The sequence below is a fragment of the Vitis riparia genome, unplaced genomic scaffold (assembly GCF_004353265.1).
Source record: "Vitis riparia cultivar Riparia Gloire de Montpellier isolate 1030 unplaced genomic scaffold, EGFV_Vit.rip_1.0 scaffold393_pilon_pilon, whole genome shotgun sequence".
Lineage (NCBI taxonomy): Eukaryota > Viridiplantae > Streptophyta > Magnoliopsida > Vitales > Vitaceae > Vitis > Vitis riparia.
Genome location: NW_023269674.1, coordinates 385,149 through 399,937, shown reverse-complemented (window position 1 = coordinate 399,937; position 14,789 = coordinate 385,149). Strand labels below are relative to the sequence as shown.

The window sequence follows — 14,789 nt, the reverse complement described above, 5'->3', positions numbered from 1 at the left end:
CAACAAAGTCTCCCACGACCATGCTAAGATTCACAATGGCTTGTTCAAGATTCGAGGCTTACAGAGATGCTTGGCCAGGTTGCGTGTACTGAAGTGCCCTTGGCTTCCATGAGAAATTCGGATGGTTCCTCCTATTTGAATGGTAGGTATTGCCATATGAAGCATTGCTATTGGGCTTAAATTGTCCAAGAACATTTGCTTGATCCTCAAACATTTCTCTCAGAGTTGGAATTGTAAGACACTCCTCCACCAAGTGCTCAAAAGATTGAAAAATGGAACATGGCATAGCTTGCACTGGTGTTTCAGAAATGGCCTACACTTCTCGTATCTTCTTCATTTCCAACTCCTCCAATCTTCTTGCCATAACTGCAACTTTTGCTTTCATATCGGTGTCTTCGTTCACAGTATACATCCCAGCCTTAGCATTAGGAGCATTAGGTTAAGACTTCATTCTTTCCACTTCTCTGGCATTTGGCTCATCCCATCCTCTTGAAACTTTAGCCACATAACTCAAGAAATCCATGGCTTCCTCCCAATTCTTACTCATGAAGTCTCCTTCACACATCATTTATAAGAGTTGCTTCATTGAGGAAGACATATCATCGTAAAAATAGCTCACCAATAGCCATGTATCAAAGCCATGGTGAGGACAAGAATTAATAGCTTCCATGTATCTCTCCTAACACTCATAGAATTTCTCATTCTCTTTAGCTAAGAAATTTGAAATTCGCCTTTTCAAGCCATTGGTCCTATGAGTCGGGAAAAATTTCTTGAGAAATTCAGCTTACAAATCAGTCCAAGTTCGGATACTCCTTGGCCATAAAGAATTAAGCCAGACCTTGGCCTCATCCTTCAGGGTGAAAGGAAATAGCTTGAGCCTCATCAAGTCGATTGAAGCTCCTTCTTCTCAGAAAGTGTTACAAACCTCCTCAAATTCCTTGATATCCGCGTAGGGATTCTCACTTTCCATCCCATGGAAAGTAGGTAGAAGTGGTACAATATGCGGTTGGATCACTAGCTGCTTTATAAGTGGCACTATACATGACGGTGCACTCATACAAGGTGGATGCATGTGGTCCCTCATGGAGTGGTATCCGTTGAAATTCTCCTCCTGAGCATGTTGATTATGCTGATCTTTAGGTGTAGCTTCCATGACATTCACACACAATTCCAACTCTGTTTCGTGAGGAATTTTGATTTTCACAAGTCTTCCCTTATTGTCTCATATCTAATATGGCATGCACAACTAGCAATAACTGAAACAAAAACAACAAAAATAAAAATGAAAGAAAAACAATTCTAGAAAAGAAAAAAAATTAAGGTTAACTAAAACTTGATAAAAGATAAACTAAAAATAGAAACAAATAAAAAGAGTTAGTAAAAGAAAAGAAAAATCACCAAACTTGTGATGAAGATCACAAGTGTTCTGAAAAGATCATATCACTGTAAGGTGGCACCATCCCCGGCAATGATGCCATTTGATTCGTCCCCAATTGGTGTACTATAATCCTAAGAGGGGAGTTATCAACAAAATTTATAAACCTAATTCACCATACGCTAAGGTAGCATAGCTAGCATAGTATAGTGGTTCTAGGATCGTCCAAAGGGATGGGCTTTCATATCACACATGATATTAGTTAAAGTACTAAAATGGTGCTTTTTCTTTTATGAGTTAGCTTTAAAAGAAAACATAATTTTGGGTTGAAAAAGGTTGGTTTTAAGTTAACCAAAAATAGTAACTGAGATTACTTAGAAAGAAAAGGTTTCTTGGAGTTTTAGGTCACTAAGTTCAGGTTCCTTAGACAAAAGGGGGAGATTCCAGATCTTTTCCTTGCGTTGAGGACAATAACATAAAGAATGGTTATCTCCCAAACCGGTGTGTATTTAGCAATCAAGTCTTGATCCCACAAGTCCATGAAAGATTGCAGTTGCTTCCCATTAATGGTTTCAAGCACTAAAGACCTCTCACTATGAATCATCTTTCAATGGCTCGTAAGAGATAACTAATCACATCTGACTGTGAAAAGCTTACCAAGTATTGGCCATTCAAGGTGATCCTAACCTTGGATTACCCTTCAAAGGCTCTTAAGAGATAACTAATGGATCTCCAGAGAGTCCAAAAAGATTACCTAGTATTGGCCGTTCTAGGTAATCCTACCTTTAAACCACCTCCCAGAGGCTCGCAAGAGATAACTAATAGATCTCCAAGGAGTTTGAAAAGCTTACCAAGTGTTGGCCTAGGTGGTTTTAAGGGATTTTAAGTTAAATCTTAAAATAAAAACCATTAATGGATAATAACTCTCCTCATTTAAATCAAGGAAAACTCCCACTTTTGTATCCAGATCCCTTACCTAACTTCCTTTAGTCCAAGAAACAAAAAACCTAGCTACTCATCCTCTGAGAAAACATCCTCAAAGGTTGTTTGGATAGAAAGAAAATAAAACAAAATGAATAGGTAAGTTAGAATGGGGTTCATAGGCATTTGATTTCTTCTTGTAAGCTTCCCGAGCCTTTGGCATCTATCACAGCTCCTACACATGGTGTGGGCATCTTTGAAAAGTGATGGCCAACAAAACCCTGATTGCAACACCTTCATGGCTATTTTCTAAGAGGCAAAGTGGCCTCCACATGCATTCTCATGGCAATGGCTAAGGATTCCTTGTTGCTCTGCTTCAGGGACACACTTCTTTATTATCTGATCTGCACAATACTTGGAAAGGAAAGGCTCTTCCCAATAATAAGCATGAATCTTTGCAAAGAAGTGCTTCCTGTCTTGTGCTTTCCACTCACTTGGAACTTCACCAGTAACTAAATAGTTAGCAATATGAGCATACCAAGGATTTTTCTCTAGCAACATAAGTGATTCCTTAGGAAAGTCATCATTAATAGGTAAGATATGGGAATTGTGTGCTATAGCCAACCTTGAAAGGTGGTCAGCTACCACATTCTCCACTCCTTTCTTGTCTCTGATTTGGAGATCGAACTCTTGTAGTAAAAGAAATCATCTAATCAACCTTGCTTTTGCATCTTGCTTTGTCAATAAATACTTCAAGGCTGAATGGTCAGTGAAAACAATGATGAAAGACCCTACTAGATAAGCATGAAACTTGTCTAAGGCAAACACCACAGCTAACAATTCTTTCTCTGTAGTTGTGTAGTTCATTTGAGCTTCGTTCAATGTCTTGCTTGCATAGTAGATCACATAAGGCTTTCCATCTTCTCTTTGGCCAAGTACAGCTCCTATAGCAAAGTCACTGGCATCACACATTACTTCAAAGGGTAGTTGCCAGTTGGGAGCCCTCACTATTGGAGCAATTGTCAAAAATTGCTTCAATTGATCAAAACTTCTTTGACATCTTTCATCCCATGTAAACTTAACATCCTTAGCCAAAAGTTCACAAAGAGGCTTTGAAAGCTTAGAGAAGTCTTTTATAAATCTCCTATAGAACCTTGCATGGCCAAGGAATTGCCTTACTCCTTTTACAGTTGTTGGGGATGGCAATTTGACAATAAGTTCCACCTTTGCTTTATCAACTTCAATACCTTTCTCGGAGATGATATGGCCAAAGACAATTCCTTGATGTACCATAAAATGGCCTTTCTCCCAGTTGAGCACCAAGTCCTTTTCAATGCATCTGTTAAGAACCGCTTCCAAGTTGACTAAGCACTCTTCAAATGTACCTCCATATATGGTGATGTCATCCATGAAAACCTCCCTAATTCGCTCCACCATATCACTGAAGATACTTAGCATACATCTTTGGAATGTAGCAGGTGCATTGCATAAACCAAAAGGCATTCTTCTGTAGGCGTAAGTTCCAAATGAACATGTGAAAGTGGTCTTCTCCTGATCTTCAACATCAATTTCAATTAGAAAATACCCAGAGTACCTGTCCAAGAAACAATAGAAAGGATGGCCAGAGACTCTCTCCAACACTTGATCAATAAATGGTAGTGGAAAATGATTCTTCCTTGTCATAGCATTCAATTTTCTATAATCAATACACACCCTCCAACCTGAAGTGAGGCGTGTAGCAATTTCTTCTCCCTTTTCATTTTGAACCACAGTAATCCCTGACTTCTTTGGTACCACTTGAGTAGGACTCACCCAAGGGCTTTCAGATATGGGATAGATAATACCTGCTTGAAGTAGCTTCAACACCTTAGCTCACACCACCTCTTGCAAATGAGGATTCAATCTTCTTTGAGGCTGACGAATTGGTTTAGCTTCTTCCTCCATGTATATATGATGTCTACAAACTAAAGGACTAATGCCTTTCAAGTTAGATATTTTCTATCCTATTGCTTTCTTACACCTCTTAAGAACTTCAAGTAGAGAAATCTCCTGATGAGTAGTAAGAGATAAAGATATAACAACAGGGCATTGTTTATTTTCTTCCAAGTATGTGTATTTCAACTCCATGGGCAGAGGCTTCAAATTGAGCTTTGGGGTCTCTTCCTTAGCAACTTCTTGTGTCTCCTCTTTATTGAACAAAGATAGAATCTCTTCTTTCCTCCTCCAACCTTATAGAATAGCAAGCACATCAGAGGGTTCAAGTAACCCTTCTTCAAGATCCCCAAGACTTTCATTCAACTTGTCATGCATATTCTGATTACAGTGCTCCTCTACTAGAGTGTCAATAATGCATACCTCTTCTGGACCTTCTGCTTCTGCCGGAGTGATTAGCTTTTTAGACATATAAAAGATATTGAGCTCAAGTGTCATGTTGCCAAAAGTGAGTTGCATAAGTTCATTCCTACAATTGATGATTGCATTTGAGGTAGCAAGGAATGGCCTTCCAAGGATGATAGGAACATAATTAGCGTCCTTGACAATGGGGTCCGTATCAAGAACAACAAAATCTACTGGATAGTAGAAATTATCAACTTGAACTAAGACATCTTCAATTTTCCCCTTGGAATTTTCACTGATCTATCAGCTAGAGATAGAGTGATTGATGTTGGCTTCAATTCACCAAGTCCCAATTGCTTGTATACATAGTATGGTAGCAAATTCACACTTGCTCCCAAGTCTAACAAAGCTTTCTCTACTACATTTCCCCCAATCATGACTGAAATGGTAGGACATCCCGGATCTTTGTACTTCAAAGGAGACTTGCATTGTATGATAGCACTTACTTGCTTAGTCAAGAAGGCTTTCTTATTCACATTCAACCCTCTTTTGATAGTACACAAGTCCTTTAGAAATTTTGCATATGTTGGAACTTGTTTAATCATATCCAGCAATGGAATATTGACTTTCACTTGTCTCAATACTTTAAGAATTTATGGCATTTCTGATCCCTTTTTTCCCATGCAAAGCTTGAGGAAAAGGTAGAGAGGTGTATTTCTTCAACATTTCTTCCTTAATAAGCTCTTTCTCCGGATTTGCATTCACTGTTGAATCATGGTCCTCTTTCCCTTCACTGATTTCTTTCTTCTTTCGTTTGATTTCCTCCCTCTTCTCTGTCTCTTCTTCTTCTTCCTCTTCAACATGTGGCTTGGGTGTTGGCAACTCCACTTTTTACCACTCCTTAGAGTGATCAAGGCTTTGACATCTCTCACCTGTGAAGATTCTCCCTCATGAGTTTTCACTTCATGGATACCCATTGGGGTTTTGGTGAGGTTGAGAAGGAAATCTACCCTTCTCTTGCACTATATTCAAGTTAGTGAGCCTTGAGATTGAGTATTAGAGATTATCTATCTTCTGAGATAAGTCATTTTGCATCCCATCCATCCTTTTATTCAATGTATTCTCTACTCTGTCATTTATTTGACTAAGTTGAGTATCGATGGATTTTTAGCCTCCAACAAAATCTCCCACAACCTTGCTGAGTTTCACTATTGCTTGTTCAAGACTTGAAGCTTGTTGCAATGGCTAAGCTAGCTGTTGGTACTGAGGTGCTCTTGGCTTCCAAGAAAAATTTGGGTGGTTCCTCCAACTTGAGTTGTAAGTATTTCCATACGAAGCATTGTTATTGGGCTTGAATTGTCTAATGACATTTGCTTGATCTCCAAACATTTCCCTAGCAGCTGGTATTGTAAGGCACTCCTCCACCAAGTGTTCATAAGATTGACAAATAGGACATGGCTTTACTTGCACTGGTGTTTCAGCAACAACTTGCACTTCATGTATCTTTTTCAGTTCTAGCTCCTCCAATCTTCTTGTCATAGCTGCAAATTTTGCTTTCATATCAACATCTTCATTCAAGGTGTACATCCCAGCCTTAGCATTGAAGGCATTTGGTTGAGACTTCATCTTCCCCACTTCTCCTTTGTTCGGTTCATCCCATCCCCTTGAAACTTCAGCTACATAACTCAAGAAATCCATAGCTTCCTCCAGATTCTTACTCATGAAATCTCCTCCACACATTGTCTTGAGGAGTTACTTCATTGAGGAAGACATCCCATCATAGAAATAACTCACCAACAACCATCTATCAAAACCATGGTGAGGACAAGCATTGATGGTTTCCATGTATCTTTCCCAACACTCATAGAATTTCTCATTCTCTTTAGCTGAGAAGTTTGAAAATTTCCTTTTCAAGCCATTTGTTCTATGAGTAGGAAAAAACTTTTTGAGGAATTCAGCTTGTAAATCAGTCCAAGTACGGATACTCCTTGGCCTTAAAGAATTAAGCCAAATCTTAGCCTTATCCTTTAAAGTAAAAGGAAATAGCTTAAGCCTCATCAAGTCGATTTAAGCTCCTCCCTCTTAGAATGTATTACAAACATCTTCAAATTCCTTGATATGTGCATAGGGATTCTCACTTTCCATCCCATGGAAAGTTGGTAGAAGTGGAAATATGTGGTCTGATCACTAGCTGCTCTGTAAGGGGCACTATACATGATGGTGCACTCATACGAGGTGGATGCATGTGGTCCCTCATTGATATGAATTCATTGGGATTGTCCTGGTGACCATGGTGACTATGCTGATCTTCAGGGGTAGCTTCCATGATATTCAAGATCAATTCCAATTCCTTGTTATGAGGTGTTTCATGTTTCACAAGCCTTCCTCCACTATTTCGTATCCAATTTGGCATACACAACTAGTATCAACTGTAACAAAAACAAAAACAAAAGAAAAGAAAAGAAAAGAAAACTACAAAAAGACTTAGATTAACTAAAACTAAATTAAAAGATATGTTAGAGTATGAACAAGTAAAAGAAACAATTAACAGAGTTAGTAAAATGAAAGAAAAATTACCAAACTTGTGATGAAAATCACAAGTACTATGGAATAATATCACTGTGAAGTTGGCACCTTCCCTGGCAACGATGCCAGTTGATCACATGCCTAGTTGGTGTACCTTGAGTTTGGTCCTCAGATAGGAGTAATCAACAAAATTATAACCTATATCACCATGCACTAGGATAGCCTTAGCTAATATAGCATAGTGGCTCTAGAATCGTTCACTAGGAAGGGTTTTCAACTTACAACTGATACTAATTCAAAGCTAAATTAGTGCTTTTTCATTTCAAGGTTAGCTTCAAAAGAAAACATAAACTTTAGTTGAAATATGATTTGTTTTAAGCTAACTAAAAAGAAAGTAATGGGAATTACTTCTGAAGAAAAACGTTCCTTGGAGTTTTAGGTTCACTCGGGTCAGGCTCCTCATGCAAAAACAGAGCTCCGGTCACTTGAATCTTTTCCTCGCATTAGAGAATTAACATATAGTTAATTCTCTAACTGGTGTTATACAGATGATTCCCTTTAATGGATTTCAGCACTAATTCCCTCTCACTGATGCAACTTGAAATGGCTCGTGCCTCTCACCTAGCATTTACCATTCAAGGTGACCATTAACCTTGGACTTCCCTTCTCAAGCTCGCAAGAGATAACTAATGGATGTCTCCTTAGAGTCCAAAAGCTTACCAAGTGTTGGCAATTCTAGAAAATCCTACCTTCAANTATTTTATATCATTTAATATAATTGAATTAAATGTATCATAATTTAATATTAAATATTTTTAAAATTAGACATATATTCAAATATCATAAATTATTATCGGATAATATTTAATATAATTTAATAATGAATATACACTTATAAAATTTATATTTTTTTTATCAACACATACAATATTATTATTAAATATGATAAATTATATAATACATATATCAAACTATTCAACAAAACAACTTTAAAATGTCTATTATACGTCTAATTACATTTCTATGAGGTTTTTCAAACATTTCCGTGAGTTTTGATGAATTTTAGGCTTACTAATTTTTTTTTCCAAAATATCTGTCGATATATTTGTAAAATCAAAATACTGATATATCTATGATTACCAATATTTTCATCATTAATCAAGACAATGATTTTATGTGGCCTTTATGTGAATAACTAAGTTCCTTTATTTTCAAATTTTTATTTTTATTTTTATTTTATTTTTTATGCTTATTTATTTTCAATTTTTATTACATTATCCCAAAATAAACTTCTACAAACAAACCAGTTGTAATATTTGTACGCACAAATTTCACAAAAGTCCTGCAACTGAGCAAAATAATAGGAAAAATAATGCAAACAAAATATTTTTATTAAAATTGATAAATTGTAGGGTATAAATTTATGGTAATATTATTTTACAAAAGAATATATCCCTTTGATTCTTTCATCTTGATCACAATTTGAGAGACAACGACGACAACGTTTTTTTTTTCAAATATCAATCAAGGGCCATAAGTGGCTTATTCCTGAATGAACTCGTTGAACGGTGAATGTCGTGTGTGATAGCAAATATTTGAATTCTCAGTACTCGACATAGGCACATCAAGTATGACTTTGATTTTATTTAGATCAACCTTTATGCCCTGCTCATTGACCATTTGCCCCAAAAATTTCCCATAAGTCACTCCAAAGGTGCACTTCGTGAGGGTTTAGCCTTAATTTGAATTTTCGAATCCTCTCAAAGAATCTTTCTCAAGCTATTAGGTGGTCTGCTCTATCTCAGGATTTCACAATCATATCATCCACATATACCTCCATATCCCTATGCACCATGTCATGAAACAAAGTAGTAGTGACCTTTTGATAAGTAGCTCTTGCATTCTTCAACCCAAATGACATAACTTTGCTATAGTGTATACCCTACTCAGTGATGAAGACAATCTTCTCTATATCCTATAAAGCTATCAAAATCTGATTATACCCAGAAAACCCATCCATGAAAGACAACATCGAATGGCCTACAATGCTATCAATCAACAAATGAATGTGTGGGATGGAAAACTCATCCTTAGGATTGGGTTTATTAAGGTCTCTGAAATCAACACAAACTCTAATATTGTCATCCTTTTTGGGAACAGGAACAACATTAGCCAACCACTCTGGATACTCAACCACCGATATAAAACCAACACTAAATTGCTTCAAAATCTCCTATTTCACCTGTAGACTCCAATCCAATCGCCTCAACTTCTGCTAATCGATTTAGCATGTGGCAGAATAGGCAAGTGGTGTTGAACTATAGAGGGATGAAGGTCAGACATGTCCTCATAAGACCATGTAAAGACATTCAAGTATGTTTGTGGACCCGCATTTTTCACGTGCGTCCCCACTCGATCGACGAGACTCGCTTTTTATTTGTGAAAAAATTATTTAGTTTTGGAAAAGTTGGAGCCACCATTTTTTTTTATTTTTATTTTAAAGGGAAAATAAAACAAGAAAGAAAAACCCTAAAACATGACTTCATAATTTTTGGAAAGAAGCATGTCTTTGAAAAACCCGAGTCTAGGTCTGGGGATCAGGTTACTTATTGGGAAGGTACCTCTAGGAGGTAGCATCCCTCTAAGCCCTAAAGAGGTCTTTACTAACTAAATTGGGAAAATGGGGCAATTTATTGATTAATTGTAGATACCTAAGTAAGCTAGGTGATTTCAAAAAGTAGCATGCTAAATAAGGAGATCAATCACAATAAAGGAAAGTTATGGTACGTACCTGAACCACTTCTTAAGTTCTATCATAAAACATCAATGGTTAATTCAGAAATATGACACATGACATGCATTTTATCAAGGATGATCAAACAAGCATCGAGACAATCAAGTATGGCATCAAACAAAGGCAATGACATGCATATTCATGAAATTTTGGGGACGTACCTGGATAGCATTTATAACTCCTAATGTGCTTCCTCAGGACATGGGGTTAGATAATAAATAATAAATAATAAATCCCAACATGCTTATCTAATTAATTAGCAAAAATTATAAAATTCGGAATAATTAATTATCATACATATCTTGTATACCATTCCTAAAAAGAAAAATGTAAATATAATTACAATAAATAGTAGGGTGGTAGCAAAAATAAATTTTGAAAAAAGATTTTCTTATGTAGGGGTTTCACCAATTCCCCAAATTAATATACACGAATTTAGCCTAAAATTATCCCATTTATTTGGGACCACAAGCTTTGATTCGTGTTTTGTTTAAAACCAAATTTTTTGTTGAAAATTGAGAGGGATGCAAACCGACTAAGATATGGTTGCATGTTTTTTTTTTAAATAAAAAAGAGATTTTGATTCTAGAGGCTTTAAATGAACAATAAAAATTTCTTAAAAGGTTTTTTTTTTTTTTTTTTTTTTGAGAAAAAGAGTTTTGTTTTAACATAAAAGAAATTAATTTTTAAAATAACAAAAATAAAAAACAAAATATCAATCAAAACAAAAGGAAACAAAGATCACGAAATAAAGGATTTAGAAAATCTTGTCAATTAAAGTGGTGAGGGTAAAGGCCAACCTTCATGGGTTTTCCAGTGGCCCTCAAAAAAAAATTTGACCAACAATCACTAAGGCAACAAATTTATGACCTCCTAAACTAACAAAATTATCATCCAAAAAACTAACATTTAGATTTCAAGAAACACATGATTAATGACTAGAATTAAACTAATTGGAATTAAAAAATGTAGACTTTACCTCACAGGATCAATTAAACTAAAGAATCAAGATTGATAACACGTTCAAATTAAAAATAAACTAGGATTAAACTAATTGAAATTAAAAATACGAATTTTACCTCACAAGATCAATTAAATTAAAGAATTAAGATCATTAACATATTCAAATTTAAAATAAACTAGAATTAAACTAATTGGAATTAAAAATATAAATTTTTCCTCACAAGATCAATTAAACTAAAGAATTAAAATCAATAACATATTCAAATTAAAAATAAACTAGGATTAAACTAATTGAAATTAAAAATATGAATTTTACCTTACAAGATTAATTAAATTAAAGAATTAAGATCAATAACATATTCAAATTAAAAATAAACTAGGATTAAACTAATTGAAATTAAAAATATGAATTTTACCTCACAAGATCAATTAAATTAAAGAATTAAGATCAATGACGTATTCAAATTAAAAATAAACTAGGATTAAACTAATTGAAATTAAAAATACGAATTTTACCTCACAAGACCAATTGAACTAAAAAAATTAAGATCAATAACATATTCAAATTAAAAAATAAACTAAAATTTAACTAATTGAAATTAAAAATATGAATTTTACCTCACAAGATCAATTAAATTAAAGAATTAAGATCAATGACGTATTCAAATTAAAAATAAACTAGGATTAAACTAATTGAAATTAAAAATATGAATTTTACCTCACAAGACCAATTGAACTAAAAAAATTAAGATCAATAACATATTCAAATTAAAAATAAACTAAAATTTAAATTAATCGGAATTAAAAATATGAACTTTATTTAAACTTTCATGTAGATTAAAATAAACTAGCATAGAACTAATAAATTACGATCATATAAGAGAGACATTTAATCTAAGAAAAATAAAAGATTGTTCAAAATCGAGATTTAAAAGAATTTATCACAAACAATTAATCAAACCAATCAACTAAAACCCAAACTAAAAAAAAGAAATACTGTATGAAAAATCGAAAACTAACCTGTATTGTATCGAAAAAAATACTCTCTTGATGTGTCCTCTCCACCCTTGTATGTGAATTTCCGCTCCAAAAGAAAAAGTCTCATCCCTCAAAAGCCCTTGTCCTTCTCCGTGTCTCCTTCTCTAAGAGAGATTACTTTCTTTTTATGTGGATCTCCGTTCCCCCTAAGAAAAGCCTTTTTCCCGTCTCTATCTCTCTGCTAAAGAAAAAAATATATATTCTCTCCGTGTCCCCTGCTTTTCTGCCCATTCCTTCCCATATTTTATATGATAGCCCACCTTTGTATGGAATATTTTGTTTCCTTTTTTTAATGCGCGTGGATATATGGAAAGTGCGTGCATGGTGACTCACTTAGAGATTCTACCACCCCGTGTCCAATTTGGTAAGTGTCCCAATCCTCCTCAATTTTCTCCTCAAATAATATATGCCCATATGTTGCTGGACGTTATGTTTGGCCGTCACCAGAAGTTAACAGCAATAGTCAAATCATTATTATCCACTTGATGGAACCAACCTTTAGGAATGAACGGTGCGTCTCTTGCAGCATCAGTAGCATCAGCAACAACAATTCCAATATCCGCCTTCTTCGGAGCAGGGGCATCATTGACACCATCTCCAGTCATTCCACAGATGTGCTTCCTCTCTTGCAACTTCTTCACAATTTCATACTTGTGTTCTGGAAATACACCGGCAAATCCATCAGCCTTCTCAATCAACTCTTCCACTGGGAGTGCGGCTATGGAGGCATCCTTGTCCTGACCAAGCAAAGAAGCAGAAGGGTACATGTTTGTTCCCATTCTAAGCCTGCGGCCCGTCTCCTTGGCAATGGCAAGTTGGTCACCAGTAATCATCTTGACATTGACTCCAAGATTGAGGGCTCTGCGGATGGTTTCTGCACTGTCATGCCTTGGAGGATCAAACAGGGGCAACAAACCAACAAACTGCCATGGACTGCCCAGACTTTCTTTACTTTTCTCTGGAACTTCCTGTCTTCCAACAGCCAAGGAGCGAAGCCCGCGTTCAGCAAACTTGTCAATGATCGAATGGGCCTTTTCCTTGACGTCTTCCTTGCATTTGCAGAGTTCTAAGATCTGTTCAGGAGCACCTTTGCTTGCTCGGTGCCACTTGCCATCAACATCAATGTAGGTCAAAGCAGTCCTCTTGTCCACTGGATTGAAATGAAGAAAGTGCACTTCTCTGATACCATCTTGGGCCTCTTTTGGGTCAACAAGCATCCCAACAATGGCAGCATCAATGGCATCTTGATTTTCAGTCCCAGAAGCTCTTGCAGCAAGCAGGAGCACATGTTCCTTATCAACACCCTTTGCAAAAAAAACCTCAACCAAGTTTCTGTCCACGCTCAGCTTGTTAAGAGTAAGGTCCCAGTCTTGTCACTACAGAGAACATCCATACCAGCCATCTCTTTAATAGCAGTCATCCTCTTGGTGAAGGCACCCTGCTGAGACTGTCCGTGTGATCCAATAGCCATTGTCACTAACAAAACAGTGGGCATGGCAATAGGAATGCCTCCAATCAATAGAACCAACAGATTGTCAATTCCATCCCTGTACTTCCTGTGCTGAATTGGGTACATGACAATAATTTCAACCAGCATTCCAACCGCAATGGAGCGTATACAGAAGTTACCAATAGCAGTAAGCACTTTCTGGAAGTGCCCAACTTGGCTGGTGCTGTCCACAAGATGTGCAGCCTTTCCAAAGAAGTTATGGACACCAGTAGCAATGACCACAGCTTCAATCTTACCTTGCTTGTAAGTAGAACCGAGAAAACTTCATCAGAAGGATGCTTTGTCACTGGAAGGGACTCCCCTGTGAGTGCAGACTGATCAACCTTCAGAGGATCAGCCTCAAGAAGACGAGCATCAGCAGGGATGATGTCACCCAACTTGATGCTAATAATGTCTCCAGGGACCAGAATTGCAGCATCCTGCTCGCTCCATCGCCCATCCCTAAGCACCTTGGTTTTGGGAGCAAGACCAGCCATGAGGGCAGCAGCTGCATTGCCAGCATTGTTTTCTTCAATGAAACTGATAGTTGAGTTGATCACCAGCAGGCAGACGATACCAACAAAGTCCTGCCAATCCAGGGGTTGCCCATTTCCACTTGCGGGACAATTGCCATTAGAGCTGCAACTTCTATGACCCATGACAAGGGGTTCCACATAAACCCCAGAAACTTGAGAAATTTGCTTTCCTTTTTCTCTTTCTCTACTCATGGAATCGATTCCTCCCCTTTCCTCTGTACTCCCCAAGATGGTGCTCCTCATGCAAAACAAAATAAGATAAAATTAAAAATTAAAGGAAAAGAGAAGAAACTAATGAAAGTCATGAAATCGGTAATAAAATGAAATATGATTAAAAGAAAATGAAAGAGAATGTTGTACAATTCCATCATTCAATAAGGGGGTTGTATGCACATTGTGAAGTCTAAACAATTCAAGCAATTTCCTATTAGATAAGTGAACAAAAAAAAAAAAAATAGTGATAATAATAATAATAATGATAATGATAATAATAAACAAATAAATAGTAAAAATGAAAATAAATATAATTATCGAATGCATGCAATAATGATGAAGAGATTACTTAAAAAGTTAAGCCCAATGAAGTGTTTAAACGGGCCTAAGTGGGTGCCTAATGAACTAAGTGTCCTAAAGTGATCGGGACATTGTCTAAGCAACCTAAACATGCCTAAGAACTATCCTAAAAAGGAATGGAAAGCTTAAGTCTAAATCAAAACTGCTAAGGGTCACAATAAAGAGGTTAGGTGATCTCTTAACCAAAGTCTCCAAGGTGGCTCAAGAAAGGTAAGTAGCGTGAGTAGATATGGGCCA

At 36.3% G+C, this 14,789-nt stretch overlaps 1 pseudogene; it reads right to left on the bottom strand.

Annotated features, from left to right (window-relative positions):
• Positions 1 to 12,394: 12,394 nt before the first annotated feature.
• LOC117909820 lies at positions 12,395 to 14,158 on the bottom strand (annotated as a pseudogene).
• Positions 14,159 to 14,789: the final 631 nt, after the last annotated feature.